General features: G+C 37.0%; 1 protein-coding gene across 7 annotated transcripts in view; it reads left to right on the forward strand.

Moving 5' to 3' along the window:
* AUH (AU RNA binding methylglutaconyl-CoA hydratase) overlaps window positions 1-14,780 on the forward strand; it is a 164,627-nt gene that overhangs the window by 28,354 nt on the left and 121,493 nt on the right. The gene's annotated exons all lie outside the window — the stretch shown is intronic.

Genomic DNA, 14,780 nt, shown 5'->3' on the forward strand with positions numbered 1-14,780 from the left:
TTGCTTCTATCTGTTGGCTATTATTAATAAAGCTGCTATAAACATCTGTGTGCAGATTTTTGAGTGGGCATATGTTTTCATCTCCTTTGGGTAAATACAAAGGAGCACGATATCTAGATCATGTGATGAGTATGTTTAGTTTTATAAGAACACGTGATACTACCTTCTAAAGTGGCTGTATCATTTTGCGTTCCCACCAGAAATGAATGAAAGTTTCTGTTGCTCTGCATCCTCATCAGCATTTGGTGTTGTCAGTGTTCTACATTTTGGCCATTCCAATAGATGTGTGGTAGTATCTCATTGTTGTTTTAATTTGCATTTCCATGATGACATATGATGTGGAGCATCTTTTCATGTGCTTATTTGCCATCTGTATATCTTCTTTGCTGAGGTGTCTGATAAGATCTTTGGCCCATTTTTTTCATTGAATTGTTTGTTTACTTGTGTGGAGTTTTAAGGGTTCTTTGTATATTTTAGATAACAGTCCTTTATCAGATGTATCTTTTGAGAATATTTTGTTCCAGTCTGTGGTTTATCTTCTCATTCTCTTGGCATTGTCTTTTGCAGAGCAGAAGTCTTTCATTTTAGTGAAGTCCAGTGTAACCATTATTTCTTTCGTGAATTGTGCCTTTGTTGTTGTATCCATACGTTGAATCTGTAGATCAAACTGGGAAGAACTGACATCTTGACAATATTGAGTCTTCCTGTCCATGAACATGGGATATCTCTCCACTTATTTAGTTCTTTGATTTTGTTCATCAGTTTTGTAGTTATCCTCATATAGATCTTGTGTGTATTTTGTTAGATTTATACCTAAGTATTTCATGTTTTGGGATGGTAATGTAAGTGGTATTCTATTTTAATTTCAAATTCCACTTGTTCTTGTTGGTATATAGAAAAGCCATTAACTTTTGCATATTAACCCTGTATCCTGCAACCTCGGTATGATCACTTATTAGTTCCAGGATTTTTTTTGTTGATTCTTTTGGATTTTCTACGTAGTAGACAATGATGTCATCTGTGAACAATGACTTTTTTATGTCTTCCTTCCTGGTCTATATTACCTTTTATTTCCTTTTCTTGCCTTATTGCATTAATAAGTACTTGCAGTATGACATTGAAAGGGAGTGGTGAGAGGGGACATCCTTGCCTTTTTCCTGATCATATTGGGAAAACTTTGAGTTTCTTACCATTAATTGTGATGTTAATCATAACTATATCTGTCAGTTTTATAGATATTCTTTATCAAGTTGAGGAAATTTTCCTCTATTTCTAGTTTATTGGGAGTGTATATCATGGATGGATATTGAATTTTTTCAAATGTTTTTTCTGCATCTATTAATATGATCACGTGCTATTTTTTCTTTTTTAGCCTGTTGATGTGATGGATTATTTTAATTGATTTTTGAATGCTGAGCAGCTTTGCATACCTGGGATAAATTTCACCTAGTTGTGTTGTATAATTGTTTTTATACATTGTTGGGTTTGATTTACTTATATTTTGTTGAGGATCTTTGCTTCTATGTTCATGAGAGATACTGGTTTGTAGTTTTCTTGTGATGTCTTTGTCTGGTTTGGTGTTAGGGTGTTGCTGACCTTATAGAAGAGTTAGGAAGTATTCCCTCTGCTTCTGTCCTCTGAAAGAGATGATAGAGAATTGAAATAATTTCTTCCTAAAGTGTTTGGTAGAATTTGTCAGTGAACCCCTCTGGGCCTGGTGCTTTCTATTTTGGAAGGTTAATTATTGATTGAATTTCTTTAATAGACATAGGCATATTCAGATTGTCTGTTTCTTCTTGTGTGAGTTTGGGCAGTTTGTGTCTTTCAAGGAATTGGTCCATTTCGTTTAGGTTATCAAATTTGTGGACATAGAGTTGTTCATAGTATTCTTTTATTATCCTTTTAACGTCCATGGATCTATAGTGATGTTCCCTCTTTCATTTCTCATACTAGTCATTTATGTCCTCTCTCTTTTTTTCTTAGTTAGTATTGCTAGAGGCTTATCTATTTTATTGATCTTAAAGAACCAACTTTTTTCATTGATTTTCTCTGTTGATTTCCTGTTCTCAATTTTATTACTTTCTCCTCTATTTCTTACTATTTCTTTTCTTCTGCTTACCTTGGATTTAATTTGTTCTTCTTTTTTAGTTTACTAAGATAGAAACCCAGGTTGTTGATTTTAGATATTTCTTTTTTCATAATATATCCATTCAGTGGTATAAATTTTCTTATAAGCACTGCTTTTTCTATATACCACAAATTTTGATAAATTGTATTTTCATTTTCATTTACTTCAAAATATTTAATTTCTTTTGAGATTTCCTCTTTGACCCTTGTGTTATTTAGAAGTATGTTGTTTAGTCTGTGTGTATTTTGGGATTTTCTAGTCATTTTTTTTGTTCTTGATATCTTGTTGAATTTCATTGTGGTCTGAGAGTAGACAGTGTATGATATTCTATTCTTTTAATTTGTTAAGGTGTGTTTTATGGCCCAGTGTGTGGTCTATCTTGGTGAATGTTCCATGGGAGTTTGAGAAGAAAGTATTTTCTGCTGTTGGATGAAGTAGTCTATAGATGTCCATTATATCCAGTTGATTGATGGTGTTGGGTTCAACTGTGTTCTTACTGGTTTTCTGCCTACTTGATCTGTCAATTTCTGATAGAGATATATTGAAATCTTCAACTAGGATAGTGGATTCTTCTATTTCTCCTTGCAGTTTTATCAGTTTTTGCTTCACGTAGTTTGATGCTCTGTTAGGTGCATATGTATTAAGGATTGTTAGATGTTCTTCAAGAGTTGACCCCTTTATCACTGTAACCGAGCAAAAAGGGGCTTGTTCTGCTCACTGCAACCCAGTGCCAAACAGTTGCAAACGAGTTGGTGGTTGAGAAAGGAAACTTTATATGATTAGCTAGCACAATCAGAAGATGGCGGACTAGTGTCCTAAAGGACCATCTTAAAGTCATACAGAATCTTGAGGCAGTTATATAGGCGAAATGGGCAGGGAAGGAGGGGTTTTAGGGATGTTGCTCATCCGGTATGACAAACTTCAGGGCGCCTCGTTGTCTCTTTCTTCTGTCATTTGTGACAGGTACCAACACAGAGTTTTTCTTTCTGGAGGTCATCATGTTCCTGGGGAACTCAGAGAACAAAGTTATCCTTATCAGAGCTGGGAGATATACATAAGCAAGAGTCATAGAACTAGCAGATCATGTATTTTGCACAAGTGAGAGGTGCTTAATCATCTAGGCTACGTGCAGGCTAGAGTGCATTCTCAGAGACTAGTGAGTCAGGGTCATAGTTACAATATTGTTTCCTTTCCCTAAGATGGCTTCCCTCATACTAATTTAAGATCTAGCTGTTACATCACTATGTAATGCTCTTCTTTACTGCTGATAACTTTCCTTACTTTGAAGTCTGCCGTGTCTGAAATTAGTATAGCTACTCCTGCTTTCTTTTGATTAGTGTTAGCGTGGTACATTCTTCTCTATCCATTTACTTTTAATTTATATGTGTCTTTATATTTAACGTGGATTTCTTGTAGCCAAGACATCTTGGGTTTTTTTTTTTTTTTTTTTAATCAACTCTTACAGTCCCTGTCTATTTATTGGTGCGTTTAGATGTTGATGTTCAAAGTGATCATTGATGTAGTTGGATTAATAGCTACCATGTTAGTTACTGTTTTCTATTTGTTGCCCTTGTTGTTTATTCCACTCCTTTTCTGCCTTTGGTGTTTTTTTTTTTTTTTTTTTTTTTTGCTGGGGAAGATTAGCCCTGAGCTAACATCTGTTGCCAATCCTCCTCTTTTTGCTGAGGAAGATTGGCCCTGGGCTAACATCTGTGCCCATCTTCCTCTCCTTTATCTGTGGGACACCTGCCACAGCATGGCTTGATAAGCAGCGCGTAGGTCCACGCCTGGGATCCAAACCAGCCAACCCTGGGCTGCCAAAGTGGAGTGCGCAAACTTAACCACTGCACCACTTGGCTGGCCTCTGCCTTTAGTGGTTTTAACTGAGCATTTCATATAATTCCATTTTCTCTCATTTTTTAGCATTATCAGTTATATTTCTTTTTTTACTCTTTTTTCATTGTTGACCTTGAGTTTGCAATATACATTTTTAATTAATCCAAGTCCACTTTCAAATAATACTGTACTGCTTTATGGGTAGTGTGAGTACTTTATAATAATAAGTAATCCTAATTCCTCCCTTTCATCTGTGTCATTGCTGTCATTTGTTTCATTGTATAAGGAAACATACATTTATATATTTATAAACATATATATGCACATATACATAAGGTATATCCATAAGTGTACATAATCATTGTATGTATATGAGTACATTGTTTCTATTATTATTTTGAACAAATTGTTACCTGTTAGGTCCATTAAGAGTAAGAAAAGTAAAGTTTTTATTTTACTTGCACTTATTTCCTCTCTGATGCTCTTTCTTTCTTTATGTAGATATAAGTTTCTGACCTATATTATTTTCCTTCCCTTTAAAGAACTTTTTTTTAACGTTTTTTGCAAGGCACGTCTATTGGCAACACATTTCCTCAATTTTTGTTTGTCTGATAAAGTCTTTATTTCTCCTTCACCTTTGAAGGATAATTTTGCAGGGTACAGAATTCTAGGTTTGGTATTTTTTTCTCTCAACACTAAGTATTTCACTCCACTTTCTTCTTGCTTGCGTGATTTCTGAGGAAAAGTTGGATGTGATTCTTATCTTTGTTCCTCTGTAGATAAGATGTTTTTTCCATCTGGCTTCTGTAAGAATTTTTTTTTTATCTTTGATTTTCTGTTGTTCGAAAATAATATGCCTAGGTGTTTGGTGTTTTTTTTGTTTTTTTAGCATTGGTGTTCTTGGTGTTCTCTGAGCTTTCTGGATCTATGGTTTGGTGTCTGACATTAAGTTGGGGAAATTCTCAGTCATTATTGTTTCAAATGTTTTTTCTGTTCCTTTCTCTCTTCTCCTTTTGGTATTCCCATTATGCTTTTGTAGTTGTCCTTCAGCCTTTGGATATTCTATTTTTCTTTTTTTTCTAGTTTTTATTCCCTTTCTTTTCAGTTTTGAAAGTTTCTGTCCTCAAGCTCAGAGATTCTTTCTTCAGCTCAGTCCTGTCTACTAAGAAGCCCATGGAAGGCATTGTTCATTTTTGTTCCAACGTTTTTGATCTCTGTTATTTCTTTTTGGTTCTTTCTTAGGGTTTCCATCTCTCTGCTTGCATTGCCTGTCTGTTCTTGTGTGCTATCTACTTTATCCGTTAGAGCCCTTAGCATATTAATCATTGTTGTTTCAAATTTCTGGTCTGATGATTCCAACATCTCTGGTAAATCTGGTTCTTGGTCTGTGTCTTCAAACTATGTTTTTGTGTTTTGGTATGTAGTATTTTATTGACAGCTGGACGTGATGTACTGGGTAAAGGACCTGCTGTAAACAGGCCTTTAGTAATGTGGTGGGGAGGAAGAGGGGAGGGAAGCATTCTATAGCCCTGTGGTTAGGTCTCGGGCTTTTAGTGAGCTTATGCCTCGGAACTTTGCACTTCTCAGGTGTTTCTCAGTTTTTTTCTTCCCCCTTCGGTGGGACTGGATGACTAGAGTGAGCTGGAGTTGGGTGTTTTTCTTCCCCAGGTCAGTTAGGCTCTGATAATACCCCAACCAGGTTAGGCTCTGGTTAACTAGTTTCCCCTGCAGGCAGGCCTTGTTAAGAACAGAGTGCTCTGGTATTTTCAAATGGTTACTTTTCCCCTCCCCCTGTGAGAAGCAGGAGGGTATTTTTCTCCAGTATTCACTTTGAGAAGCTGATTTGGCTCCTGGGGGTAAATCTCCCAAAATTGTTGCGTGCCCCTGGAGTTTTTGGCTCTCAGAGTTGTTCCTACTGAGCCTTCAGCAGTTTGTCAATAACAGTCCAGGTTTTCCTGTCCGGCATTGGTTTTCACTGCTGGGGAGTCTGTGCTCTGGTATGTTGTGGTTCTCCGTGTCTGCCTGTCTCTTCAGTCTGGGGGCAGTGGTTTGCCTGTGCCCTCACCTCTCATTCAGAGCCTAGAAGAGTTGTTGATTCAATCTGTTCAGCATTTTACTTGTTGTTAGGACAGAGTGGTGACTTCTAAGCCTCTTACATGTGGAACCAGAAACTGTAAGTCTCTGTAACTTTTTATAAATAGAAATTATATATTTAACTGGAGTAAGAGGTAGTTTTAGATCCTGGATGAAAAAATCTAAGCTAAAAGTACTTAAGAATTAGTGTTGTTATGGAAGTTCTAGAAGCAGTGAGGGTAGTTATAACAAGATTATGTTCCCAAACTTTACTTGGTTCTCCTCTACTCTAAACCTTGGCTAGAAATTTTCCTATAATAATTAGGGCTAATCCTTATACCTTCACCAATCAAGATCTCATCCCTTGAAAACAGATGTGGACTGAAGCAGGACCAATCTGTAGTCATTTGTAATATATCATTTAGTAGATAATAAATATCAGTCAGGATGCTTTCAGCTTCATGTTATGGAAAAATAGATCGCAAATTGACAAACTGTAAGGCTGTTAGGATTGCTCTACTACAGTGATTCTGGATTTTTATGAAATTCCTTTGGTTTCTCTCTCTTCTATATGCCAGCTTCATCCTCAGTACGGTAGCCTGAAGCTCAGTGGTTCTGCGCCTCCCATCCATGTATGACCATGTTTAAAGGAAGAGAAGAGAACACTTCTGCCCAAATCCAAGCTGGAACCCTCAGCTTGGTCTTGATGGCACTGGTCAGGGGAAGAGGCTATGCTGATTAGCCATGGCTCACCCCTAGATGTGAGAGTGGATTTAACTTCTTCCAAAGTACATGGAATGTGGGGAGTGGGTTGGAGGGCAGACACCAGAACGAAAATAAGGCTACTGTTAGGAAATGGAAAGAGGGCAGTAGATGCTAAGTAGGCAGCCAATATTCATGCATTTTTAAAACTGTCTTCATTAGGGCTCAGCTATAAAGAAAACACAGATTTCTTTCTTTGATTGATTGATTAAGTCATTCATTTATTCATCACCTTTTCTAGATGCGACCTGCCATGTGTCAGCACTGGGATCTGGGAATACAGCAGTAAATAAGACAGAAATCACCTGCTCTCCATAAGTGGAGGTTGGGGAGCAGTGAAAAAACAAATAATGTGTGTCAGATAAGTGCTCTGAATACAAATAAAACTGGGCAAGAATAGGACTTCTTGTGGTTTACATGGAGGGTTGCTGTTCTATGTATGGTGAAGAAGGAAGACCTCTCTGAGAAGGAATAAATGAGTAGAGACCTGAAAGAAGTGAGCTAGTGAGCCTCGTGGATATCTGGGGAAGACTATTTCAGGCAGAGAGGTAAGCACGTGTGGAGCCTGGAGGCAGCATCATACTGGGCAAGATAATGGAAGAGCAAGAAAGGTAGTGTCTCTGGAGCAGAGTGGACAAGAGAAGAGCGCTAGGAGGTGATGGCACAGAAGTTGCAGGAGTCCAAGTCACATAGAATTTTGGCCTCTAATCCAGTGAGATGAGAATCGGGTGTTTTAAGCTAAGGAGTGATCTTATATGACTTAAGTTTTAAAAGGCTTGCTCTGGCCGTGTGCTGAGAATAGAGCGTTCCAGAACTTCTGTCTTTGATCTCCTTCAGTTAAGGTCGTACTTGGACCAGTGTAGTAGTGGTGGAGGTGGTGAAAAATTGTTGGATTCTACATATATTTTGAAGGTGGAGACAACAGGGTTTATTGATGAAAAGGAGGATATGAGAAAGAGAAGTCAAGAAGGTTTACTCTGTTTTGATCTGAACATTGGAAGGATGGAGTTACCATTAACTGAAGAGTGGAAGAATGCAGGAGTCTGTTCTGGGGAGGAAATTGAATAGTTGGGGGAGGGGAGGGTTTATTGAGTTTGAGTTGCCTATTAGACGTCCAACCAGATATGTCTAGTAGGCAGTTGAATTTAGGAGTCTGTAGTTCAGGGTAGAGGTCTGGGCTTGAGGTAAAAATTTGGACATCGTTAGTATACAGGTGGTATTTAAACTTCTGAGTAAATGATTAAATAAGAAAAAGAAAAACAGTCAATCCAGAAGATGATTAAAAAACAGAGAGGGAGGTGAGGGGAGAAGAAAAAGAACTAATGGGATAGAAATTCAAATCCGTTATTGATCATAGTTAATGTAAGCATCCTAAATTCTTTAATTAGAAGACAAATAATAGCTGGGTTGAAAAAAGTTATCACTAAGTTGCTTATAAGAAATACCTAAAACATAAGGACATAGGGTGAAAGTTAAAGGGTAGAAAAAGATATACCAGTCTAATACTAAGTAAAAGGAATCTGATGTAACTATAATGATATCAAATGAAATAGACTTTCAAACAGATTTTTATTAGAGATAGTAATTACTAGAGATAAAGAGGGTCTCACTACGTAATGATAAAAGGTTCAATTCCCCAGATTAAGTATATAATAATTCTCAACTTTTATGCTATTAGAAACAGCCTCAAGGTATATAGTGCAAAAGTTGACAATAATATAAGGAAAAATGGGCAAATCCACCATCGTAATGGAAATTTTTGCCACCTTTCTCAGTAATTAATAGATGAAACAGGAAAAGGTGAGTAAGTCTATAGAAGATTTGAATGGGTCACTTAACAAGTTTAACCTTTATATCATCAGATCCCCTGGATCCAGATTTAGTTTCTCAGTTTCTTTTTTGAACAGTTCTACTTGTATGGTTTGATTTTTCATGACTTTCTTTCTTCCTTAGAGGTCTGAAGAACATAAAATTTACTTTAAAAAAGATTGACTCATTTTCTCTTGCACTTACGATATGAGTCCATTGCACCTTTTTGTGAATCTAAGATGCATTGTAGGTTCTTACATCATTATATTGGTAATTTTGTCATCCTAGGAATGATTTTATCATTACTCATCAGTTATTCCCAACTATTTTAAGAAAGACTAAAATAAGAAAATGGAAGAATGATGGGATTGCCTAGAAAGATGATGTAATATTCAAATCCTTGCTTTTGCATTATCTTTTTTTGTTACATTGCCTCAAGAATTGCATCATCTTTTAAGAAAATATAAATGAAGTTTGGAGGCACCATCTTTGTAGTCTTCCTTTTAGCTTTCACTGAACACAGTGGAGAATTTAGAATTTTTGATTTTCTACCTGTAATGGCTAAGAGTAGAAAAGTTAACAGAGGAAGACATTTCACAGTTATTAGATGGATAAAATAATGATCAAAAGCAACAGCAGGTCTCTCTAATCGTTATGGTGAAGTTGATCATATGAGTGAAATCTTAGACTATGAGTCATCAGATGACAATATCCTTTATGAATTTTCTTGAACTCAAGAATTGATGAGTGAACAGTATATTTCTGTGGTTTATATAAAAGAAATATGGAATTCGCATCCAGTTAGTCATTTGGTAGGAAGGACTTCTTCATGCAGTATTTTGTGACAGGAACTTGGACCATCCCATTTTGCTAAAAGAATGTGTGATGGTGTTCTTGCATTTCACATAGTATTTGTGCATGAACATTTACTTGATATAGCTTATAAGTGAAGTGTTGAAGGCAGATATGCCTACAGAGGTGATAGGAAGGGAATAGATGACATGGAAATGAAAACAAATCGTTGGCTTGGTCATTCTGACTGATGTTTATAAATATAAAAATGAAAATATGCTGTAATCAGGCAGTAAAGAATGTGGCTGTCCTGAGCAAAATTATGTCATCAAAATTTTCAAAAGCACTGCATTTCTATGATGCAAGTGCAAGAACCAGAAGTAATGATCATCTGTTAGAGGTATATTTGAAATCTGAAATCAGTTTTTATAAAACTGTATATTCCAGGTTCATGCATGTCAGTTGACGACCAGTTTCATTCAAATGATACAGCCCTTTTCACATGTGTTTCTGTGTGTGTGTATCTGTGAGTATATATACATATATATGTATGTATTTGTAGGTATGTGTGTGTGTATTCACATATATACACGTACCAGGAAGACATAAAATAAAAATACAGATTTGGTATATTTAAATTTTGACTAAAATTTCAAATAAATTTGCTTTTTCACTGTTCTATTTTCTGTAAATTATTTATAAAATGACCTAAATATTAAATAAAATACAAAGGGTCTATTGGCCCCAGCTGATAAAGGGTGTTGATTATTTTTCCCTGTCTGCTGAATCTTAGTGTCATGTACCTGTGTTGATCATTGTCCTCAGTGGTTGGGGACCATGCATTCCTTTCAAGCACACATGGAATATTCATGGAAATTAACCGTGTGCTTGGCTATAAAACCTCCACAGATTTCAAAGGCTGAGTTCTGTTGACTATAGACAGTTAAGGTAGAAGTCATTTACAAAAAGCTAATTAGAAAAAGTCTCCTACATTGGGAAATTTAAAATAACTTCTAAATAATTTACAGCTCAACAGAGGAATCTTAATGGAAATTAGAACATACTCAGAATTAAATTCTAACAAAATATTTTAAAAATTGTGTAGTATAGTTAAGATCGTGCTTCAGGAAAGAATAAAGGCTCAAAATGAATAAACTAAGACTTCAACTTAAGAAATGACAAAAATAACTACAGAATAAACCCAGATAGGGTAGAAGGAAGGAAATGAAAAGGAGCATAAACTTATGACATGAAAAACATGCAAGTAGTGAGGATAATAAAGCCCAAAAGCTGGTTCTTTGTAGAGTCAAATACAGTCATGCGTCGCTTAACGACAGGGTTATATTCTGAGAAATGCGTCGTTAGGCAGTTTGGTCGTTGTGTGAACATCATAGAGTGTACCTACAGAAACCTCGTGGAGTGTAGCCTACTACGCACCTAGGCTATATGGTGCTAATCTTACGGGACCACCGTCAGATATGCGGTCCGTTGTTGACAAAAGCTTTGTTATGCGGCGCATGGCTGTAGTCAGACTTCTGACAAGATTAATCAAGGGTGAGGGAACAAATAAACAATATTCAGATTGAAAAAGGAGACCATGGTATAAATTCCATAGAGATTGAACTGGTAGGATAATATTAAGATTAACTGATGCCAATAAATTTGAAATTTTAGCTGGAATAGATAAATTTTGTTGTTAGTGCCGTGAAGTCGATACTTCCTCCTAGGGACCCTATATACAGCAGAGCGGAATGCTGCCCAGTCTTTCTGTGCCATCCTTTCAGCTTCCTGCACTATGTCACACGATGCTCCACTGCTGTTCCTAGGGTTTTCATGGCCAGTGTTTTTGGAAGTGGGTGTCCACGTCCTTCTTCCTAGTCTGTCTAGTCTGGAAGCTCTGCTGAAACCTGTCCACCATGGGTGACCTGGCTGATATTTGAAATACTGGTGGCAGAGCTTTCAGCATCACAGCAACATGCAGCCACCATAGTATGAGAACCAACAGACGGTGGTGTGGTTCCCTGACCAGGAAAGGAGCCTGGGCTGTGGCCCTGAGCGCTGAGTCTTAAGCACTAGACCTGCAGGGCTGGCCCGTTCAGGAGGTACGGATAGTTTTGAAGGGATCTAGCTGATACACAACTCACAAATGTACCTTTGATAAAACTTTGCATGCTCGTCCTGAGGTTGCGGTTACTCTTCACTGTCTTCTCTTTCATAGTTGCCCTTGTTGCACCTCACAGCAGGCAGTCCTGATCTTACTTTGCTTTCTTGCTGCAGGGAGAGAAAAAAGCTTCTACATTGCCAAAAAAGGGGTCTTTTAAAATACTGATATTGAGAGTTTCAACTGGGATCCTATTCTTTTCTGGCAGTTTCCAATTCTTTGCTTTCAACATATTTGTTTTCAAGTTTTATTGAGCAATAATTGACATATATCACGTATAAGTTTAAGGTATACAGCATGATAGTTTGATTTACATATATTGTGAGATGATTACCACCGTAAGGCCACAGGCTGTGTGGTACTATCTTATGGAACCACATGATATATGTGGTCCGTCACTGAAACGTCGTTGCGTGGCACATGACTGTATTATAGCCTTAGTGTAGCTGAGGGGAATGATTCTCTAAGGAGGGGTACCATTGATGATGCTAGCCAGGAAGAGTGGCTTCCTGGAGTTGCTGGAGTGATGTCCCTGAGGAGATAAGAAGGGATGGAATCTAGTGCCCAAGAGGGACATTTGGCCTCAGTCATGAGTTAGTCTATCTGTAGTAACAGGAAGGGAGGGCAGAGTGTATGGGTTCAGATCCTGGTAGGCGGGTAGATTTGGTGGTGGGTGCTGGTGGGATTTCTCTTCTGAATACTTCTGTTTTCTTAGTAAGCTGGTATTGGATTGGGTAGGAGGTTTTGAGGTTTGAGGAGAGAGGGATGTTGTGAAATGGACTGTAAGATGAATAGGAGAGCTAATGGAGGAGGGAAATACAGTAGGATTGCCAGGCAGTGAAAGGGCTCACCTGAGGGGAATGGTCATGGACTTAGAGGATTTAAAAAGGTAAAAAGTATTTACTTTTTTGCTTTCTAAATAGTGAACTTAGACAATAAAAGGACTGGGGAATACTAGGCCTCGAATAAAACTTTGAATGCTGTCATATAAAAAATTCATGATCTCAGAAGGAATAGAGGTGAAACTTTATTTTTAGGTTCTATGTGTTCAAGGTTCCAGGGTATGTTTCCAAAGTAAAACAAAAAGGATATTAAAATTTTTAAAAAGTAGTCACAAGGTTATGAATGTTTAATATTCCATGGAGAAAGGTAATTATTTCTACAGTAAACCTTGAATCTTGAAGAGGTCTCACATGGTTGTGTGGATAAGGCTGCCCTCAATAACCAGAACATGTCTTTCACATCTCTCTGCTGGGACTGGTGTGCAGTGAATGGGCTACACCTGTCAAGAGCAAACCTGGATTCCTTTTAGCTCTTGGCCTGGCTTCCAGCAGCCTAGTCTCTTTAACCTGAGTATGGTTTTCAGAGTATGCTGTGTGGTCACAGAGTCAGAATGTTGAGAAAGCCCCCCCCCATCAGAGCATTAGTTGGTGTGTTGGAGGGCTCCCTAATGGTATAACCCACAATGGTATAACCCACTTGGAGGCCGGAGGACTTGATGGACCCCATGATGCAGTTACAGGGGGCTCCTTCAGGACCACCTCATCTGGAGTCCCTATCTCTCCCATCATCTTTCTCCTCTTCATTGCTTTGCTCCTCTTTTGTCTATTCCTCTGCCTCATATTGCACATTTAGCTACTTTTATTAACCAATATGTATTAGCCAACATGCACTAAGCAACATTTTATATTCTCAATTTAAAATTATATTCTCAGTGTTAAATGACAGTGAGTTGAACCATTATTTCTTTTAACAAATACATCCTACTAGTTTAGAATTTTTTTTGGCCCTACTAACAGTTTTATTCCATGATAAATTTTAATTCTTCATGGCAAAAATTAATTATGAAGATGTATATTGAGGCATCCAAAAACATTTAAAGACTAATAGATTGAGTACCCACCATGTAACTTAAGCAATACAATACTACAAATAAGATTAAAGTCCTCTGTGCCCATTGCCAATCACATCTCTCTCCCTCCCTCCAAAGGTCACCACCAATTGAATTTGGTATTTATAATTTCCATGCATGTTTTATATCCCTAAATAGCATTCTTGTATTAAAAACTTATGTAAATGGTTATTATCCTATGTATCTTTCTGTAGTTATATATAATTATAAATTATATGTATTATATTAACATATATATTAATATATAATTATATGTATTATATATCCTTCAACATTGTTAGATTTATCCATATTTATACTCTTAATTCCTTCATTTTTATGCTGCACGTATAACATTCTGTTGTATAAATATGTCCCAGTTTTATTAATAATCATTTTGATGGATATTTACTTCCAATTTTGTGTTATTTTATGTATGTTGCATTGAATGTTAATGTACCTATTTCCTTGGGCTTATGTTTGAGAGATTTTCTAGGGTATATATACCTAAGAACTGATGAGTTGTGGGATATGCTGTCAACTGCAATTCTCACTCCACTGGAGATGTGTGGGCTCAGAATGTCCCAGCGTCAGCTCCTACTAGATACTGTGTCTAGTCATGATCAGTTTATAATGAACTAATAAGAGAGGAAGTAGCTGAGTGTGCACTTTCTATGCTATAATTTTACTTTGATTTTTGTCTGTTTATTTAAGTGGGGGCCTACCTTTTCTCGGATAGTTTAATTTTGTTTAAAAGGATGTCTTTGTTGAGCCACAGAGTAAATGATCCCTTAAGGAATCCTTATGTGTACTTTTCTCAGTTCCAGAGTTATTCTCTCATAAACTCATAATTATGAAATTGTCTGTTTGTTCATACTTTAAAGCCGGTGATTCTCAAACCAAGGCAGGCGTGCACGGAGTCAAAAGGATTTTCATAGCAGTAAGGCGTGATTTGCCCTTTTCGCTGGGTGGGCGTTTGCACTGATGGGGCAAAAGCAATGGTGGGTAAAACTGCCAGCCTCTTTGCAAGAACCAAGGAAGTGGCATCAATCTGTAGTCATTTATGTTAATATGAATGGGTTTATTTGTGTTATTAAGTGACTAAATAAATATTTCACAAATTTTGTAGTTTCAGATAGAGTAGCTAGTGATAGATATAATCTAAACAAAGTCTCTTCTTTTAAGAGTGTAAAGGGGTCCTGAGACCACCAAGTTTGAGAACCACTACTTTAAGCACATGGTAGATGTATGAACAAGCAAATATTTAATTCTTCCTGATGGTGGTCTTTGAGAAGGAAAAGTTAACAGATTAACAGATAAATTCAGTG

The sequence above is a fragment of the Diceros bicornis genome, chromosome 22 (assembly GCF_020826845.1).
Source record: "Diceros bicornis minor isolate mBicDic1 chromosome 22, mDicBic1.mat.cur, whole genome shotgun sequence".
Classification (NCBI taxonomy): Eukaryota; Metazoa; Chordata; class Mammalia; order Perissodactyla; family Rhinocerotidae; genus Diceros; species Diceros bicornis.